This window comes from Kogia breviceps, chromosome 3, assembly GCF_026419965.1.
Source record: "Kogia breviceps isolate mKogBre1 chromosome 3, mKogBre1 haplotype 1, whole genome shotgun sequence".
NCBI lineage: Eukaryota > Metazoa > Chordata > Mammalia > Artiodactyla > Physeteridae > Kogia > Kogia breviceps.
In genome coordinates, this window is record NC_081312.1 from 170,097,013 (window position 1) to 170,114,493 (window position 17,481).

At 45.4% G+C, this 17,481-nt stretch overlaps 1 protein-coding gene and 1 long non-coding RNA gene across 2 annotated transcripts in view; both read left to right on the top strand.

The window, feature by feature from the left end:
• The window catches only part of LOC136793897 (myristoylated alanine-rich C-kinase substrate-like), a 29,221-nt gene that overhangs the window by 10,067 nt on the left and 1,673 nt on the right, over nt 1-17,481 (top strand). The gene's annotated exons all lie outside the window — the stretch shown is intronic.
• LOC136793863 (uncharacterized) lies at nt 580-7,668 on the top strand. The gene is made up of 3 exons (XR_010839891.1): nt 580-660; nt 802-880; nt 7,258-7,668. It is a non-coding gene; the product is annotated as an uncharacterized lncRNA (long non-coding RNA).

The window sequence follows — 17,481 nt, forward strand, 5'->3', positions numbered from 1 at the left end:
GTGATTCATTTATCAACAGAACATTTCTTATAAGTACCGAGCCAGGGACCTTGGGGATGCAAGCATGGATAAAATAGAGCCCTTCCCCTAGAGAAACTCATAGTCCAGTAAGGTGAACGGTCAGAAGAACAGGTTTAGAACATGTCAAGTGATTGCAGTCACTTAATGGTAAAATCTGAATACTTCTAGTGCCTGTGGATACACCTAAAATTCCACTGTGAGAGATTTATTCCTATGAAGTAAAGAATTCTATCCAGAGATCCTGTCAGAGTGAAAACTCCCATAAGCAGTTAAAGATGGCTAGTAGACTGAAACACTAATGCCAGGCCTTTTGGACCAGAAACATCTGCCCGATTCTGAGGTCAGCTCCCATTCAGCAGAGAAGAACGCTGCGGTGAGGAGAGGAGAGGAGAGGGAGAAGAGAGCACCGCGCCACATAGTGCCTGTCCGTGAGCAGAGCTGTGTTTACGGGGTAAATAGTGAAGCAGGGACAGCCATAGTCTCTGGGTATCTGGGCGAAGCCCCACGTGGGAACTGATGTATCTGTCTTCCTCACCACTGAAAATTCCTCTGTCCCCAGGCTAATCAGCCTTAAGGAGTCCAGTCTCTCTCTTGCCAAACTATCTTCTTTATCCCTCCTACTCACCAAGAATAAAAATGGTAAGTGTATGTGTGATGTCTGAGAACTAGGATGTCCTCTGGACAAGGCAGATTCCAGCACCTCACAAAGTCAGGCATAGGTCAGGTTGGGAGAGGCTGCATCCCCACCCAGTGTCTGTTCTCCCGTCTCCCTTCGTACAGGGCCCTTCACCTTGTGAGGAACACAATCTGCCCACCTCAGAGCCCACAGCTGGCCACACGACCAAGTCCAGCCAAAGACGTGAGTGGAATCTTCCAGGAAAGTGCTCTGAAAAGGCTCCCTCCTTTTTTCTTTTTGGAATGGGGCTGGAATTCTAGAGCATGCACTTTTAAGTACCAGGTGACCTTAAAGAGGGAAGCCTCGACCTAAGATCATGTCCCTGTGCTCTTTTGCATGAGAGAAATAAACTTATATAAGCCACTGTTGGGAAGGAGCCCTGGTTCGGGAAGATCCCACATGCCGTGGAGCAACTAAGTCCGTGTGCCACAACTACTGAAGCCCACACACCTAGAGCCCATGCTCTGCAACAAGAGAAGCCACCGCAATGAAAAGCCCACGCACCGCAACTAGAGAAATGCTCACGCGCAGCAACGAAGACCCAACGCAGCCAAAAATAAATAAATAAATAAATTTATTTTTTTTAAAAAGAAAAGAGAGGGGCTTCCCTGGTGGCACAGTGGTTGAGAGCCCGCCTGCCGATGCAGGGGACACGGGTTCGTGCCCCGGTCCGGGAGGATCCCACATGCCGCGGAGCGGCTGGGCCCGTGAGCCATGGCCGCTGCGCCTGCGCGTCCGGAGCCTGTGCTCCGCAACGGGAGAGGCCACGGCAGTGAGAGGCCCGCGTACCGCAAAAAAAAAAAAAAAAAAAAAAAAAATATATATATATATATATATATATATATATATATATATATATACTATAAGCCACTGTTATTTTGAACTCCTAAATTATATGCAGCTAAACCTAATCCTGATCTGGCCAGGATTTGATATTACTCTTTGATTGGAGTTCCATGTATTCATGTTGACAATTTTCACTGCTTGGTCCCCAGATAATAAGGGACTCTGACCTAGAACTGTGGGGCAGTCTTATATGCTTGGTTCCGCCTAGTAGAATCCTGGTTGGAGTGGGAAGATGCAGTAGGCAGGCTCTGGAGCCAAGATAGGATTTTGGTGGCAAAGGGAACTTTTTTTTTTTTTCAGCTGCACCCTGCAGCTTGTGGGATCTTAGTTCCCTGACCAGGGATTGAACCCGGGCCCCGGCAGTGAAAGTGCTGAGTCCTAACCACTGACTACCAGGGAATTCCCAGCAAAAGGAACTTATTTCTCTAAAAGGCAGATTAGTCCCCAGAGAAATTAAAAGAATTAAATAGCTGATACATTATTTTAATATAGCACTCCTTCAGCATCCTCAGAACTAGAGCCGAGGGTTCCTGTGAGTAGGAAACTCCATGAATAGACCGTGGTATATATGCTCAAGAGCCCCCTGATCCAGGAAATTGATTCTTTCCCGTTCAAAACCTTTTTTTCTTTCTGGACCTCCCTTCATGACTCCCCTACTAACTACTTGGAAAGGGAGTCCAAAGATCATCTCTGCCACTTTGTACTCCTCCCAGCACAGGCCAGAAGGCTCTTTAGTCCCATGAGGCTGGCATTAGGGTGTTGTCAGGGGACTCACTGAGTGTCTCCCAGTAGCCAGGTACTTCCACATACCTTTATCTTGGTTAACTGGCCTCAGTTCAGACCCTGTTCCAACACAAAAAACCCAGCAGCATTTTTTTCTAATTAATTTATTCATTTTTGGCCGCGTTGGGTCTTCATTGCTACGTGTAGGCTTTCTCTAGTTGCAGCGAGCAGGGGCTACTCTTGGTTGCGGTGCGCAGGCTTCTCATTGCGGTGGCTTCTCTTGTGGCGGAGCACGGGCTCTAGGTGCGTGGGCTTCAGTATTTGTGGCTCGCAGGCTTCAGTAGTTGTGGCACACGGGCTCTAGAGCACAGACTCCGTAGTTGTAGCTCACGGGCTTAATTGCTCCACGGCATGTGGGAGCTTCCCAGACCAGGGCTGGAACCCATGCCCCCTGCATTGGCAGGCAGATTCTTAACCACTGTGCCACCAGGGAAGCCCCCCAACAGCATTTTTAAAGTAAAACAAGGATAGTTGATGAGTTGTGTTAACTTATTGTCTCTACCTCACATTTTTAGCCTCCAAGAAACTCAAAACACCTGCAGCTATAGTTCAACATTCAAATAGGCCTGAGGTCCCCAGGAGCAGCCAGGTGGATGCTGCTGAAGTGGGCAGTCTTGTCACCACCCTGCTTAAAATCTGTCAACAGCCTCTCACTGGTTTTAGAATAAAAACAACATTCCCAGGCTTCCCTGGTGGCGCAGTGGTTGAGAGTCCGCCTGCCGATGCAGGGGACACGGGTTCGTGCCCCGGTCCGGGAAGATCCCACATGCCGCGGAGCGGCTGGGCCCGTGAGCCATGGCCGCTGAGCCTGCGCGTCCGGAGCCTGTGCTCCGCAACGGGAGAGGCCACAACAGTGAGAGGCCCGCGTACCGCAAAAAAAAAAAAAAAAACCCAAAAAACTCCACTCCCCCTGACCTTCAAGCCCACCCTCCCTCCAGCCCATCAGAAGTTCTCAGAACTCATTCCTTGCCTGCCATTCCCACCTCTCACTTTACTCATGACCGCATCCCCCAAAACCCTCTTCCTCCTCCCCTGCCCCAGCTCCACATTTTTATAATCCTTCAGGCCCAGCACAAGCACTGCTTTTTCTCAAGCCCTCATGATGCTGGAGGTCATAAACTCACATAGATTTTATCTAAAACCACTTTTCGGCCTTCCCTGGTGGTGCAGTGGTTGGGGGTCCGCCTGCCGATGCAGGGGACGCGGGTTCGTGCCCCGGTGCGGGAGGATCCCACATGCCGTGGAGTGGCTGGGCCCGTGAGCCATGGCCGCTGAGCCTGCGCGTCCGGAGCCTGTGCACCGCAGCGGGAGAGGCCACATCAGTGAGAGGCCCGCGTACCGCAAAAATAAATAAATAAATAAAACCACTTTTCTCTTCCTACTTTTTTATGGGGTTTTTTGTGCATTAATTTGCTTGATCCTGCCTCCTGAACTGTAAGCTTCTAAAGGGCCCCCATGCTTCCCAGACTCCTCCATGTGCTCACCCGGTGCCTGGCATCTAAGAGGCACCCCAGGACTATATGTTACCTGTAGGAGGTTAGACAAGAACCAAAACAGGTTCCTTTTTCACCCCCTCAGTCTCCTGGTATTCTTCTTTCTCTCCTTTATTCTCAGCAACAGAAGGACAGGGAATTATTTGGGGACTGGGGAGGTTGCTAGTGATGACCGTAAAAAGCTACAGTCGTCATGGATAATTTCCTTTGATTATATGCTGAAATTTTTGAGAAAATATTTTTCTCATTCTCTGCATTGTGAAGCTTCTGATATTTATAGAGATCTTTTGGCAATAAATAGTGTTTATCACCTTTAATGCTTTCTCTCGAATGTAATTAACCAGGAAAAGAGCCCTTGTGAAATGGAGTTGTACTTCTCAGAGCCTGGCTCTGACTGCATTAGGAAGAAAAACATCAGAGTGAAAGTATAATTCACTAAGTTGTCTACTTCAAAGGCAGAAATCAGAATTCCACAGCTCAGGTTGCCATGCCTTATGTCTTCTTCTCTTTTTCTTATTAACCTGAAAGCACCCAGATCCTCCAGAAGAAAAATGTGTATGCCGTGTGTGTGTGCATGCGCCCACCTGCATATGTGTGTGTGTGTGTGTGTGTGTGTGTGCTTGCAAGAGGCACATATGTACTGATAAGCCATATTTCTTCAGTTGACCACTTTCGCCAGTTTGTCCCAAACAGTGGTTTGCCCCTGTCTAGAGATACTTTTTTTTTTGGGGGGGGGGGGGCACACCGCATGGCTTGTGGTATCTTAATTCCCGGACCAGGGATTGAACGTGGGCCCTCAGCAGTGAAAGTGCCGAGTCCTAACCACTGGACCCCAGGGCATTTCCTGGAGATACTTTTTATTATTCCCACTGGGGAGGGACTGTACTGCATCTAGTGGGTAGAAGCCGGAGATGCAGCTAAACATCCTACAGTGTGCAAGACAGCCTCCACGGCAAGAACCGTACAGCCCACAATGGCAGTAGTGCCAAGGTTGAGAGGCTCTATCTAAATCTGCCAGTTATTCACTTCAAATATGTCATTCACTCCTTCCTTGAGAACATACTTTTCATAGCCTCTGAAAGAAAATAACAGCAATTACACACTATCAAGAACTCCTTATCTAGTTTAGTTTTCCACTGAAAACTGTGTAAGAGGAAAAGTAACATTTTCAAAAAAAAGACTTAATCTCAAAACACTTCTTAAGTGTGAAAAGACATTTTCTTATTATGTGAGTATCTACATAATATCCTCAATTTTGCCTCTTAGCCTACAAAGCCTAAAGATTTAATATCTGGTCCTTTACCAAAAAAAAAGAAAAGCTTCTAATCTAGAAGACTGTGGATGTTCTGAAATTTGCTAGGAAACCTCCTTAAAAGTGGCACTGAAGGACTGCTGGCTGGGGAAAGTTTGGTTACGTATGAAGTCTGATTAGTCCGATTTAGCAAACAAAGCCCATCTGCAGTTACATTATTTAATCAAAACAGAATGGGGGACCTCCCTGGCAGTCCAGTGGTGAAGACTCTGAGCTTTCACTGCAGGGGGCGCAGGTTCGATCCCTGATTGCGGAATTAATATCCCACGTGTTGCTCATGGCCAAAAATTAAAAATTAAAAAAATAGAATTGGACTTAAAGCTACATTTATCTGCTATAAACCTAACCCTGTACAATTTAGTTTCAGCAAAGAACACCATCTGTCTCACATCAACATTGCCAGTTTGAATTTTTGTTAGTTTTACAGTTTTGTTTTTATCCTATTTGTACATCATGCTTTGACTTAAGACATCCATGTCATGGAAACAGTGGAGTGTCCAGAAGAGGCTATGTCAGGCAGAGCAGACCTGGACAGAAGTCTGGTCTTCCCTCTTCAAAGGCAGGGCTCTTAAACTTAATATGCACTGAACCACCCGGAAGTGTTTCACATTCAAGCTCCCAAACTTTTCTCCCAAAGAGCAACATGCGTTGATGGTTCCTATAGTCACGGCTTTGTTCTGGCCTTTGCTTTAGACCCCAAGAGGATCTTTCACAAAGCTCCAAGGCAATCTTCTCTATAAGAGATCCCCACCATGAGTTAGGAAGAAAGGGAGCCCACTCTACCTTAGAATTCATTGTTACTATAAATCCTAAACTGCACTTGTTTGCAGAATATTCTAGAATACAGCAGTGCCTTGAGCTATTTCATTTGTAACCAACTAGCAGTAATTCAGGTTTAAAGATACAACTACTAAACAAGGGAACTTCCAGTTAAAAAAGAAAATATGGCCAAGATTCATTCTCTATCAATCTAGTTAATTTTTAAAAAGCTTTAAATAACATAAACAATCTCAGTAGTCTTACATTTTAGTGATTTTCTGAAATATTCACCGAGGTTCAAACATACATGCAAAAGCCCTTGCTTCATTGCCTGCAAAACCGATAAATATCTTCATTTTAGATAAAAATCATTAGTCCAGCACAGGCTTCGTGGTTAGTATAGAATCTGTACTACTGAAATAAAAGTCTCAGTGCCAGGTGCCAAAAACCTAGGGTCTCTAAAAAAGACTTTCAAAAACCAAGTCACCTTAAGTTCAGGCCACTTCCTAAGCTAACATTGCTGAGGAAACCAGGGTATTAACCTGTGATTTTGACTGAATATGTTACACAAGCTACCCTCCAGACCCCACAGCCTACTGCCCATTAAGACGTAAGACATTTATTATAAACAAAAGCTTTTTCTAGGAAGGGGAAGATTTTTAGACTGGAAAATGACAGGACCAAGGCTCACCTGGTAGCGAAAAGCTCCAGGGAAGGGAATTCCAGTCCCAGCTCAACTCCTGACGTGGATGTGACTGAAGGGGGCTTGGGTTCACCATCCAGTTTCCTCACCGTGAACCTGGAATGACAACACACCCGACTTCATAAAGGAGCCAGGATGTGGAACGAACAAAGTGACAGCAGCATTTTGCCAATGCAAGATGGGAAAGCATAAAGCAACTAGACTCCAATAAAGATTTTTAAAAAATAAAAAGATGGGAAAGCATAACCTCATTGTGTGCGATGTCCCCACGCACCTTGCAATGACCCTCTGCCATTTTTTTTTTTTTTTTTTTTTTGCGGTATGTGGGCGTCTCACTGCTGTGGCCTCTCCCGTTGCGGAGCACAGGCTCCGGACGCACAGGCCCAGCGGCCATGGCTCACGGGCTCAGTCGCTCCGCGGCATGTGGGATCTTCCGGGACCAGGGCACGAACCCGTGTCTCCTGCATCGGCAGGCGGACCCTCAACCACTGCGCCACCAGGGAAGCCCACCCACGACCCTCTGCCATTTTAACTATCAGTTACTTATTTATTCTCAGTCTCAGTACCTTCTGTTCAGATCCCTTTGGGTTCCCTAACCTCGGCTTTGGTCTCTGGTGGTGAACCCCGACCAAGCTTTCCGACAGACATTTCTCCTGCCTCCCAGCTCACCTCCATCCGCAGCGCCCTGGCCTGGCTTGCACAGACTCACCACCATGCATCTGCAGCCCGCCTCTGGACAAGCCTGCCAGCCTGCCAGCTATCAGCGGGATGGCCCAGTGGTTCTTGCCCGGGATGAAGGGCACATCTCTCGCTGACCCCCGTTCCTCCCATGTGCAACCCACACACTGTAATAATGCCCCTGGTGTGTCATAACTAGGTCATGACCCTCCTCAGGCCATATGTCACCTCCTCACTTCTTTCAGATCCCTGGTGCTCTGTATGTAAGACAGCTCAATGTACACCCCCAAGTGGTAATTATTTGTTAGACCTGTCATTCTCCAGTAGTTTGGAGAATGTTTTCCTAGCTCAGTGGATTCCCTCTTTCCTTAATCAATAAACGTTTCATGACCATACAAACACCATTAGCTGAAAATATTATTTTGGTTTAGTATATGTCCTTATTACATCATGATTTAAATTTGAAAAGGCCTTTGTATGATTATTATATATGGAAACAGCGACGTCTCACTAAGGTGGCATTATAGGAAGGGGTTAAGGCCATAAAAGTGAACTTCCAGGATAAATGAATATGACCTCCTTAAGGACCAAGCCCTTTTTTTTTTTTTTTTTTTTTTTTTTTTTGCGGTACGTGGGCCTCTCACTGTTGTGGCCTCTCCCGCTGCGGAGCACAGGCTCCGGACGCGCAGGCTCAGCGGCCACGGCTCACGGGCCCAGCCGCTCCGCAGCATGTGGGATCCTCCTGGACCGGGGCATGAACCTGTGTCCCCTGCATCGGCAGGCGGACTCTCAACCACTGCGCCACCAGGGAAGTCCCTCACAATTTTTAATGGAACTCTGTTTTGGAAATCATACTAAAATTAAACACTTCAGTACTTACATAATTATCAATGGATGTTTTTCTTACATAATTACCAATGGTATAAGGATGCCTGCCTCCTTATACAATGGAAATCAAACATAATTTAACTTTTTCATTATATTCCAGAGCATCGTTAAGAGTATCCATTACTGAATATTGTAATAATCCAGTGCTAGTTTTGCTCCTTGTAATTCTTGTCACTTAACATTAGATTGCCAGATGACACTTCATGCTATTGTTTTACCCGCTGGTCCCTTCTAATTCATTGCTTCTAATCTGCTCCAGACCAGCACACCAGGAAATCAAACTTAGGAGCCAGAAACATGTTTGGACACTGCCGGTGGGAATGTAAAATGGTGCAGCTGCCATAGAAACTAGTATGGTGGCTCCCCCCAGAATAAAAATAGAATTATCATATGATTCAGCAATCCCACTCTGGGTATATTCCCCCAAAAAATTGAAAGCGGGGTCTCAAAGAAACTTTTGTACACTCCTGTTCACAGCAGCATTATTCACAATAGCTAAAAGGTGGAAGCAACCTAAGGGTTCATCAGCAAATGAATGGGTAAACAAAATGTGGTGTATACCTACAATGGAATATTATTCAGCTTTAAAAAGGCTGAATTTTCCCCCAGAGTCCCTACATTGTCCTGGACAGAGTGAGTTTTCTTCCCTCTTGGTCATGACCTGTGCGTGTCATGACACACCCCTCACCCTGGCCCCTCCCTCTCTCTGCTCCCGGGAGGGTCAGAAGAAGAGAGAAGGGTATTTAGTAGTGGGAGATGGAGTAAGATGAAAAACCAGCTCAAGGGGACGAGCAGGGGAGGGCTTACAGCCCCCCATCCCCTCATTTGTGCCAGGCAGGACAGCTAGATCAGTGGTCACGTGCACATGTATATATTATGACCCCATTTTACAGATGAGGGAAATGAGGCCCATTTCCAAATGCCAAAAATGAGTGAAATAAGAGAAACAAAGACACCATTGTGAGTTCACTATTCTCAGATTATACCCTTCCTAATTTTTTTTAGGGGTCAGGAGGGACAAGTGGGGGAAGGTTAAAAAAAAAAAAAAGGAAGGAAGGAAATTCTGACACATGCTACACATGAATGAACCTTGACGACACTGTACCAAGTAAAATAAGCCAGTCACAAAAAGACAAATACCGTATGATTCCACGTATATGAGGCATCTGGGAAGTCAAACTCATAGAGACGCTGCTTGGGTGGGGGTATTGGTTGCCATGGGGTGGGGAGAGGGGCAAATGGGGAGCTGGTGTTTAATGGGTACAGAGTTTCAATTCTGCAAGATGAGTTCCGGAGATGATTACACAGCAATGTGAAAGTAGTTAACACTACTCAACTGTACACTGAAAAATGGTTAAAATGGTAAATTTTATGTTATATGTATTTTAGCACAGTTAAAAAAATAAACTTAAAAAAAAGAGTTAGAAACATGCATTAATTCATTCAATAAATATTTCTTTTGTGCCTACTACATATCAGGCCTGTTCTTGAGGCCAGGGCTAAGGGGCCTTCCAGCGTTTCCGTTCCAGTGTATGGTATATAAGAGCACATGCACCTTTGCGGTCCACCTAATAAAGTGCACAACTGTAGGACACTGGTTTTCATAAAATAACTGATTTACCCAGAATGTCTGCAACCTGACCTATTTGGATGAAGACTATATTTGAAATTTAAATATCTTAATTCTAAAAGAGCATAATGATGATTTCTTTTTTTTTTTTTTTTTGGCCGCACCGCAAGGCATGCGGGATCTTAGCTCCCCAACCAGGGATCAAACCCGTGCCCCCTGCAGTGGAAGCACGCAGTCCTAACCACTGGACCCCTAGGGAATTCCCATTATGATTAAAACTTTTAATTTTAATCTCTCGCCAACATCTTTTGGGTGTGTCTGCTTAGTTTTTCTTTCTGTTCTCGATTAAGGAATGGGATGGGAGAGACTGAATGTACACACAGACGATGGCCAGGCCACCTATAGCAATAGAACTCTGCCCCACAACCTGCAGCCACCTGCCCGGGACACCAACCGCTCTTCCACAGTAGCCAGCCCAGGAAGCAAGCCTCCTGTAAATCAGACTTGCAGGAAGCAAGACTGCTGTCTCTAGCAGCAAACCAGGAAGCTAAATAATAACTTCTGTAACAACTGGCCCCAAATGGCCAGGGCTTGATTAACAACTGACAGCCCTCCCTAAGTTTTGCTCCTGCTTCCAACTTAAAACCAAACAAAGAAAGCCAAATCTGCTCCCCTAACCAATCACTTACGATGCCCGATTCTAGTTATCCACCCTCAGCTGCCCCCTGCCACCAGCCAGGCACACCTGAAGCCTTCCCTTTCTTCACCTTATAAGGCATTCCCACTCCTCTGCCCACCTTTGAGTCTCCACCAAAACGCAAGTGATAGGGCTTCCCTGGTGGCGCAGTGGTTGGAAGTCAGCCTGCCGATGCAGGGGTAACAGGTTCGTGCCCCGGTCCAGGAGGATCCCACATGCCGCAGAGCGTCTGGGGCCATGAGCCATGGCCGCTGAGCCTGCGCGACCAAGGCCATGGCCGCTGAGCCTGCGCGTCCGGAGCCAGCGCTCCGCAACGGGAGAGGCCACAACAGTGAGAGGCCCGCGTACCGCAAAAACAAAACAAAACGCTAGTGATAGTGGCTAGCTCCCCTACTATAGCAAACTCAGAAAAATGGCTTTTGCTTTTTCTCATTTCATTGGTCTTCGATTATTTCTGCAGATGTTTACTGTATAAATGCAAAACGCTATTCAACCTTTTGCAGCACTTAATAACTACCAAAACAACTGTTACAACCCCAGGTTCCTAGCAAGATCACCAAACTCACCCATTACCTCTCACACCGGTTGCCATGGTTGCCACGACATGAACCAGCCATCCAGCACGTGCCATAATCACCATGTGCCTGCCCTCGATCAAATAGTTCTTTCATTATTACAGTGCTGAAATTTTTAACAATGGGTAATCATTTGAAAAATTCTTTTAGAACAATTCTTTGGCCATTTAGACTCTTCTACTGTGCTTACTACAGTCACTGAGAAACAGAAAACATGTTTGTTCTAATGTTTGTGGACAGGTGGAATGGCCCCAATAGATAACCCCCAAATAGTAGGGATGTTTATACATCCTACTTAAAAAGGTACATGTGTTACTGAGTCCAAGCTCGTACTGCTTGCTGCACGACAGGCTAATACATTGAGACGAGTTGTCTGGGCAAGGAATAACTACTTTATTCAGAAAGCCAGCAGACAGTGAAGATGGTGGATTCGTGTCCCAAAGAACAGCTTGCCTGAGTTAGAATTCAGGCTTCTTTTATACTAAAAGGGGCGGGAGTAAAGTTAAACACTTCCTGGTTCGGTAAATTCAATAAATATTTCTTTTGTGCCTACTACATATTAGGTCAGCCTCCAGAGGGGAGGTGTTTGAGGTGTTACTTTTTTCCTCCCTGCGGTCAGTCACAGGTGGGCCTGGTCAGCGTGCTTCCTGGGAGCTAAACAAAGGTACTTGAGCTTAATGCTCATTACCTGGGAGGCAAGATTCCCAGTGAAGGGCCGTTATTTATAATTTAAGCTTATAGGCAACATCCCTTTAGTGATTAACTTGTAATAGAACACAAAGTTTCTTCCCTATTACACAGGTTAGGAGCTATTTCTGTTTGCTTGGATCTAACTACTGGCTAAACATCAGGCGTTAGAAAGTACTTGATAAAGAGACTTCCCTGGTGGTCCAATGGTTAGGTCTTTGCCTTCCAATGCAGGGGGTGCAGGTTCAATCCCCAGTCGGGGAGCTAAGATCCCACATGCCTCGTGGCCAGAGAACCAAAACATAAAACAGAAGCAATACTGTAACAAATTCAGTAAAGACTTTGAAAATGGTCCACATCCAAAAAAATCTTAAAACAAAAAAGTACTTGATAAACCTGGCTTGACTGTCATGCTGAAGAATCATAATGGGTATTATTTTTTAAATAGGTGACGTATTTTTCTCCATGTACCTCCACGTATATGACCTCCCCCTATCCTGTTGGCGGCATCCATTTTGTCTCAGGCAGGATTATGATTCTTATGGAAGGGAGGCAAAGAAAATATGTTATGTTTTTTCAGTCTAGTCTTTGCTTCTGAGAATTGTTAAGATCACAAACTTGCCCAACAGGCTTTCAAAGAGGCAGGACTTTCTAAATCCCAAATGCTCCATCTTTGTATTTCCAGAAGCAAATAGGGCTGGCTCGTAGATTATTACAAGGGCGTAATTTTTAACACTGATGATCATTTGAAAAATGTAAAACAGAATTTTACTTTAAACCAGAGTGTTAAATAAATAAATAAATAAATAAATAAACCAGAGTGTAAGGGAGTCCTTGAAACAGGAAAGGAAAAGAGAAAAATCCCATCTCTTCCAGGTCTGGGAAGAGGAAGCAGCAGCAAAACGAGTGAGTCCTAGTTGGTCCCCCTCTAGTCAGAGAACTATGGGAGGGTGACATCTCATGTGTGGAGAGGAGAGATCTTGGGAGATTTCCTACCCTGTTTTTCTGGTATTTTCCTCAAAGACTCTCTAAGTCATCTATCAAATTCGATTCTGGTTTACAGTTTCAGGTTCAGTGCATTACATCATCAATCTTAGGGGCTTGTTTCGGTATTTCCTGCGAGTCTGCACCTACTCTACTCCCTGCTGGTCCCCATCTCCATCCGTGGCAAATGGGAAAGGTTTAATGCAAAGAATCCTCTTGTTGAAAACCATATGTTGTTTGCTACCTTTTAAAGACATTGAATGTGTTAGTTATGTTATTTCAAGGTAGTTTAAAAAAAAACCATATCTTTTAGAAAAGTGATTAATTCTCACGTAGGACTCATTTTGACACTGTGCATTGACTCATAAGCGCAGGAGATAGGCTGTTATTTATCGTATCAATTTGGCTTCCCCTAGTGGCCAGTTTGCAAATTTTAGTAACTTCTCACATATTCCTTAAAACCCCTTTTAAACCGCAAAGCAGAGTCATTGGGGGTAAATGATTGAAATTAAGAGAATATATATCTTTTTAGAAAATATGATATTCAGTCATACTTAGTCTTTTTTTTTGAAGAATTACTAAGGTTTCTATATAGGGTTGACAGATTTAGCGAATAAAAATACAGGGTACTCAATAAAATTTAAATTTCAGATTTAAAAAATATTTTTTTTAGTATAAGTATGCCCCAAATACATTAATCTGGGAATCTATATATTTGTATTGTGTTTTACATCTCATTTAACAGACGAGGAGTCTGAGGATCAAAACTTCCGACTTCAAAGCATTTTTCCCATTTTACTATGGCTTGTCCTTGTTTTTTCATTTGAAATTTTCCTCAGTTCCCAAAAGAAATCAGATCAGAGGTCTGATCAGATAACGCTTGAGTTTAAGCTCCAAGGATCCTGAGATATCTTTAACTTGACCAGGTGGAATGATCTCCGCACAAGGCCCCAGGGAACCCTCGACCTCTCCCTGAACCCTCCCCACTTGGCCCCTGGGGCTCACCTGCCAGGTTCCAGTCACTTGTCTGAGGACAGTGCTACTAAGTGGGGGCAGGGATTTAACTCAGAGGGGCCCCCAGTTCTCAGCTTTGCAGAGGGGAAGAATCACCCAGGTGACACCCACCCCTCACCCCCTCACTACACCCCCCTTTCTAGTTAACTGGGTGGAGGGGGAGCCCAGCCTTGGTGTTTTAAAAAGCTCTGAGGTCTGGGGCCTTCCCTGGCAGTCCAGCAGTTAAGACTCGGCGCTTCCAATGCAGGGGATATGGGTTTGCTCCCTGGTTGGGGAACTAAGATCCCACGTGCAGCTCTCAGGTCTGGTTTCAAAGCAGAACTTCTCAACCTTGGCTGCGTCTTAGGGTCTTAGGGTCATGGGGTGGAGCGGGGCTCACCAGGTGGCCAATTAGATCCATAACATTAAACCTTCCCAGACAGTTCCAGCACTGAGAAGCACTGCTGTAAGGCAGGGAATGGCAACGTTTTCCGTAAAGAAGCAGATGGCAAATGGCTCAGGCTTTGCAGGGCATGGGTCTCTGTCATAAGCACTCAGCAAAAGCAGCCACAGAAAACACATGGACAAGCAGGTTCTGCTGAGTTCCAGGAAACTTTGAATTCCAAATAATTTTCACATTATCATGGCATATTATTATTCCTTTGATTTTTCTCCATCATTTTAACATGTAAACACCATTCTTAGCTCTAGAGTAGGAATCACCAACTAAGTCTATAGGTCAAACACTACCCACCACCTGTTTTGTACCAAGTTACTCATCTTTTCTCTCCCCAGCTTCCTCTGGTAGGACTGTGATAGCGAAGAACCTTCGTATTCTATCACAAGTTAATCACTGAGGGGATGTTGCCTATAAGCTTAAATTATACACGATGGCCCATCTCTGGGAACCCTGCCTCCCAGGTAATGAGCATTAAGCTCAAGTACCTTTGTTTAGCTCCCAGGAAGCACGCTGACCAGGCCCACCTGTGAATGACCGCAGGGAGGAAAAAAAGTAACACCTCCCCCCAGGAGGCTGATGGGAACCAGGAAGTGTTTGACTTTACTCCCTCCCCTTTCGGTATAAAAGAAGCCTGAATTCTAACTCAGGCAAGCTGGTTCTTTGGGACACAAGTCCACCATCTTTTCAGTCTGCTGGCTTTCTGAATAAAGTTGCTATTTCTTGCCCCGACAAATCGTCTCTCAGTTTACTGGCCTGTAGTGCAGCAAGCAATACGAGCTTGGACTTGGTAGCAGGACATTTCCATTAATTCCTCTTGGTAGAGTAATTCATATGACAGATGCTGTGATTCATCAAGTCCAATGTTTTGTCTTTCCACGGTGCAATATAGGGCTTTTATGTAAGTAATTGGCTTACATCCTTTGGGAATTCTTTTTAAAAACAAATTGGTATTATTACCTTGTATCTATGAATTGGCATAAAATTAGTGTACCATTTTAACAAAACTGTTCTTTAACCAGATAATCCATTAAGAGTTTTCCTCTTAACTGGGCGGTAATCTGGGCACAATAGCTATAAAGAGAAATCCACTTGCCTTTGTGACACCAGGAACTATTCCCGAGTTCTACTTTGGAGTTACATATGTGCTCAGCTCCCGTGAAGGAGCAGTAACTGTGGTCGCATTTGAGTCCTGGGCACCTCACTGAGTGTTCTCACCTGTGCGGTGCCCAGAGGAAGGTGTGGCATGGAAACATGGAGAAGTCTGCCTGGGATTTGGGGGGTTTTCTTCTTCTAACACCTGTATTCTGACAGGTCGCATCTCCTCCTTTCAAGCAGTAATATTTTTTTCCTCTAAAAATAGATTAAATCTTCAGCCCTAAACAAAATTTATGATATTTGAGACAAAAGGTGAATTTGAAACTGCTAAAAATTTAGATTTTTAAATTATTTTTACCATGCTTTCCAAACTTTCAAAAGAAATGGATGAATCATTCTGGTTTATGGGAAATGGTTAAGGTATTAGGTATTGCAGGGTCACAGAATATGCCACCCCACAATAGGCCACTTTGGCATAAGGATTATTTTGAGTTGAAGGCGGTTGAGAAGCAGCAGCTGCTCCCCCATTTGCCTAAAAGCAGGACATAAATTTACAAAGGTGTCCCTCTCCACTCTCTGCCAGGAAGGACAGACGTTAATGAGACAACTTTAGACCCTTAGTCTGGAATCAGCACCAGAGGAAGCAACATGACAAACTTTTCTAATTAGCCTGGATCTACTATTGGTTCCCAGATATCTGCCTTCCCACAATTTGCCGCCCCTAGAGACTCAAGGTCCTTTCCCTTTGTCTTGTCACTTCCCTAAATTTTTAGTGTTGCTTTGCCAACATGCTCTGTAAGCCCATTTCTAAGCTCCCTTTGAGTCATTTGTCTCTGAGTGCCCCCATGGGTCTGATGCACAAGCTAATGAACCTCTTTGCTTTTCTGTGGTTAATCTGTATCCTGTCTGGCCAGCTCAAAGGAGCCCAGCCAGATGACCCAGGAGGCTAGTAGGAAGGAGAATTTCTACTCCCCTACAGGATCTTGAAATGATGCTCTCTGCTTCACAAAGGGGAGATTCCTGGGTCAGCACAAGTCCATTCCCAACACACGTCCCCTGGCCTGGGATGTAGGTGCTGATGCCTCCAAACAGAAAAGTTAAACCAATATCTGGACCTTGTGTCCGTGCCCATTGGGATGTACCTCTGTCCCCTGCAGGATGGAAGGGGGTCCCATGTGGTCTCCTCAGGAGATAGCGCCAATCAGGGGACACGGTGCCTGTCTCTACCATCAGCAGATTGGATATTTTGTTGTACAGGTTACTAGATCAGTCCTGGCCAGTGGGTGTATTAGTTATCTATTGCTGCATAACAAATAACCCCAAAACTTAGTGGCTGAAAGCAACCTTTGTTACAGTTTCTGCACATCAGGAATCTGGCCCCGGCTTACCTGGGTCCTGGAGCTCAGTCTCCCATGGGCGGAGTCACCTGCCTGGAAAGAGGGGCTTCCAGGCTCACTTGCAGAGGCAGTGCTTTTCTGAGGACTCTACCTGCTGCTCCACCAAGGAGGAGTGTTTTCCGCTTTGACCATTGGAGACACAACCATTCCCAACTCCACTGAGCTCCTTTCCGTGGTCCTTTCCTTGGCTGGTCTGACTTGATAGGGGGCCTCTGGGGGTCTGGGCTCCTCCGCGGCTCCCTCTTCTCTGGACGCTGCTACCTTGGCATCACCCAACCCTCAGCTGTCTCAACATAGGGAGATCGCTGGCTGGCTGTTGGATTCCCCTCCCTGCCTGGGGGCCTTGGACTCCTCCCAGACCTTGGGCTGGGGCAACGGCAGGGTCACAGAGAACATCCCTTCCCTCAGGGAGCCCTGTGCTGAGCTTCTGTGTCAGGCAGCCAGATTGATCTGGTTCCTGCCGCTCTGCTCCGTCCTGGTCAGAAGGCACCTCTCCTGTATCCTCTTTAACATCTGTGCTGCCGGACTTCTGAATTCACCAGTCTCCTTGTAGCAGAATGCTAGCTCCCGGTCTGCAGCTGTATTTCCTTCATTACTGATGAGGTGAAACAGCGTTTCCTGTGTTTGCTGGCCAGACACGTTGCCTCTTCTATAAGATACTCACGTCTCCTGTTCCTCTTTCTTTGCATTAACTTTTCTTTGCTAAATGGGAGTTCTTTCTATATGTTGGATATTGCTCATAATTACATATATTGCAAAAACGAGCACCCCATTCATGTTTTAGATTTTTCACTTAAAAAGAGACATTCTTAACTTTAGTCAAATCCATCTTTTCTCTCATGGTCAGTCCATTTGTGTGTTGAA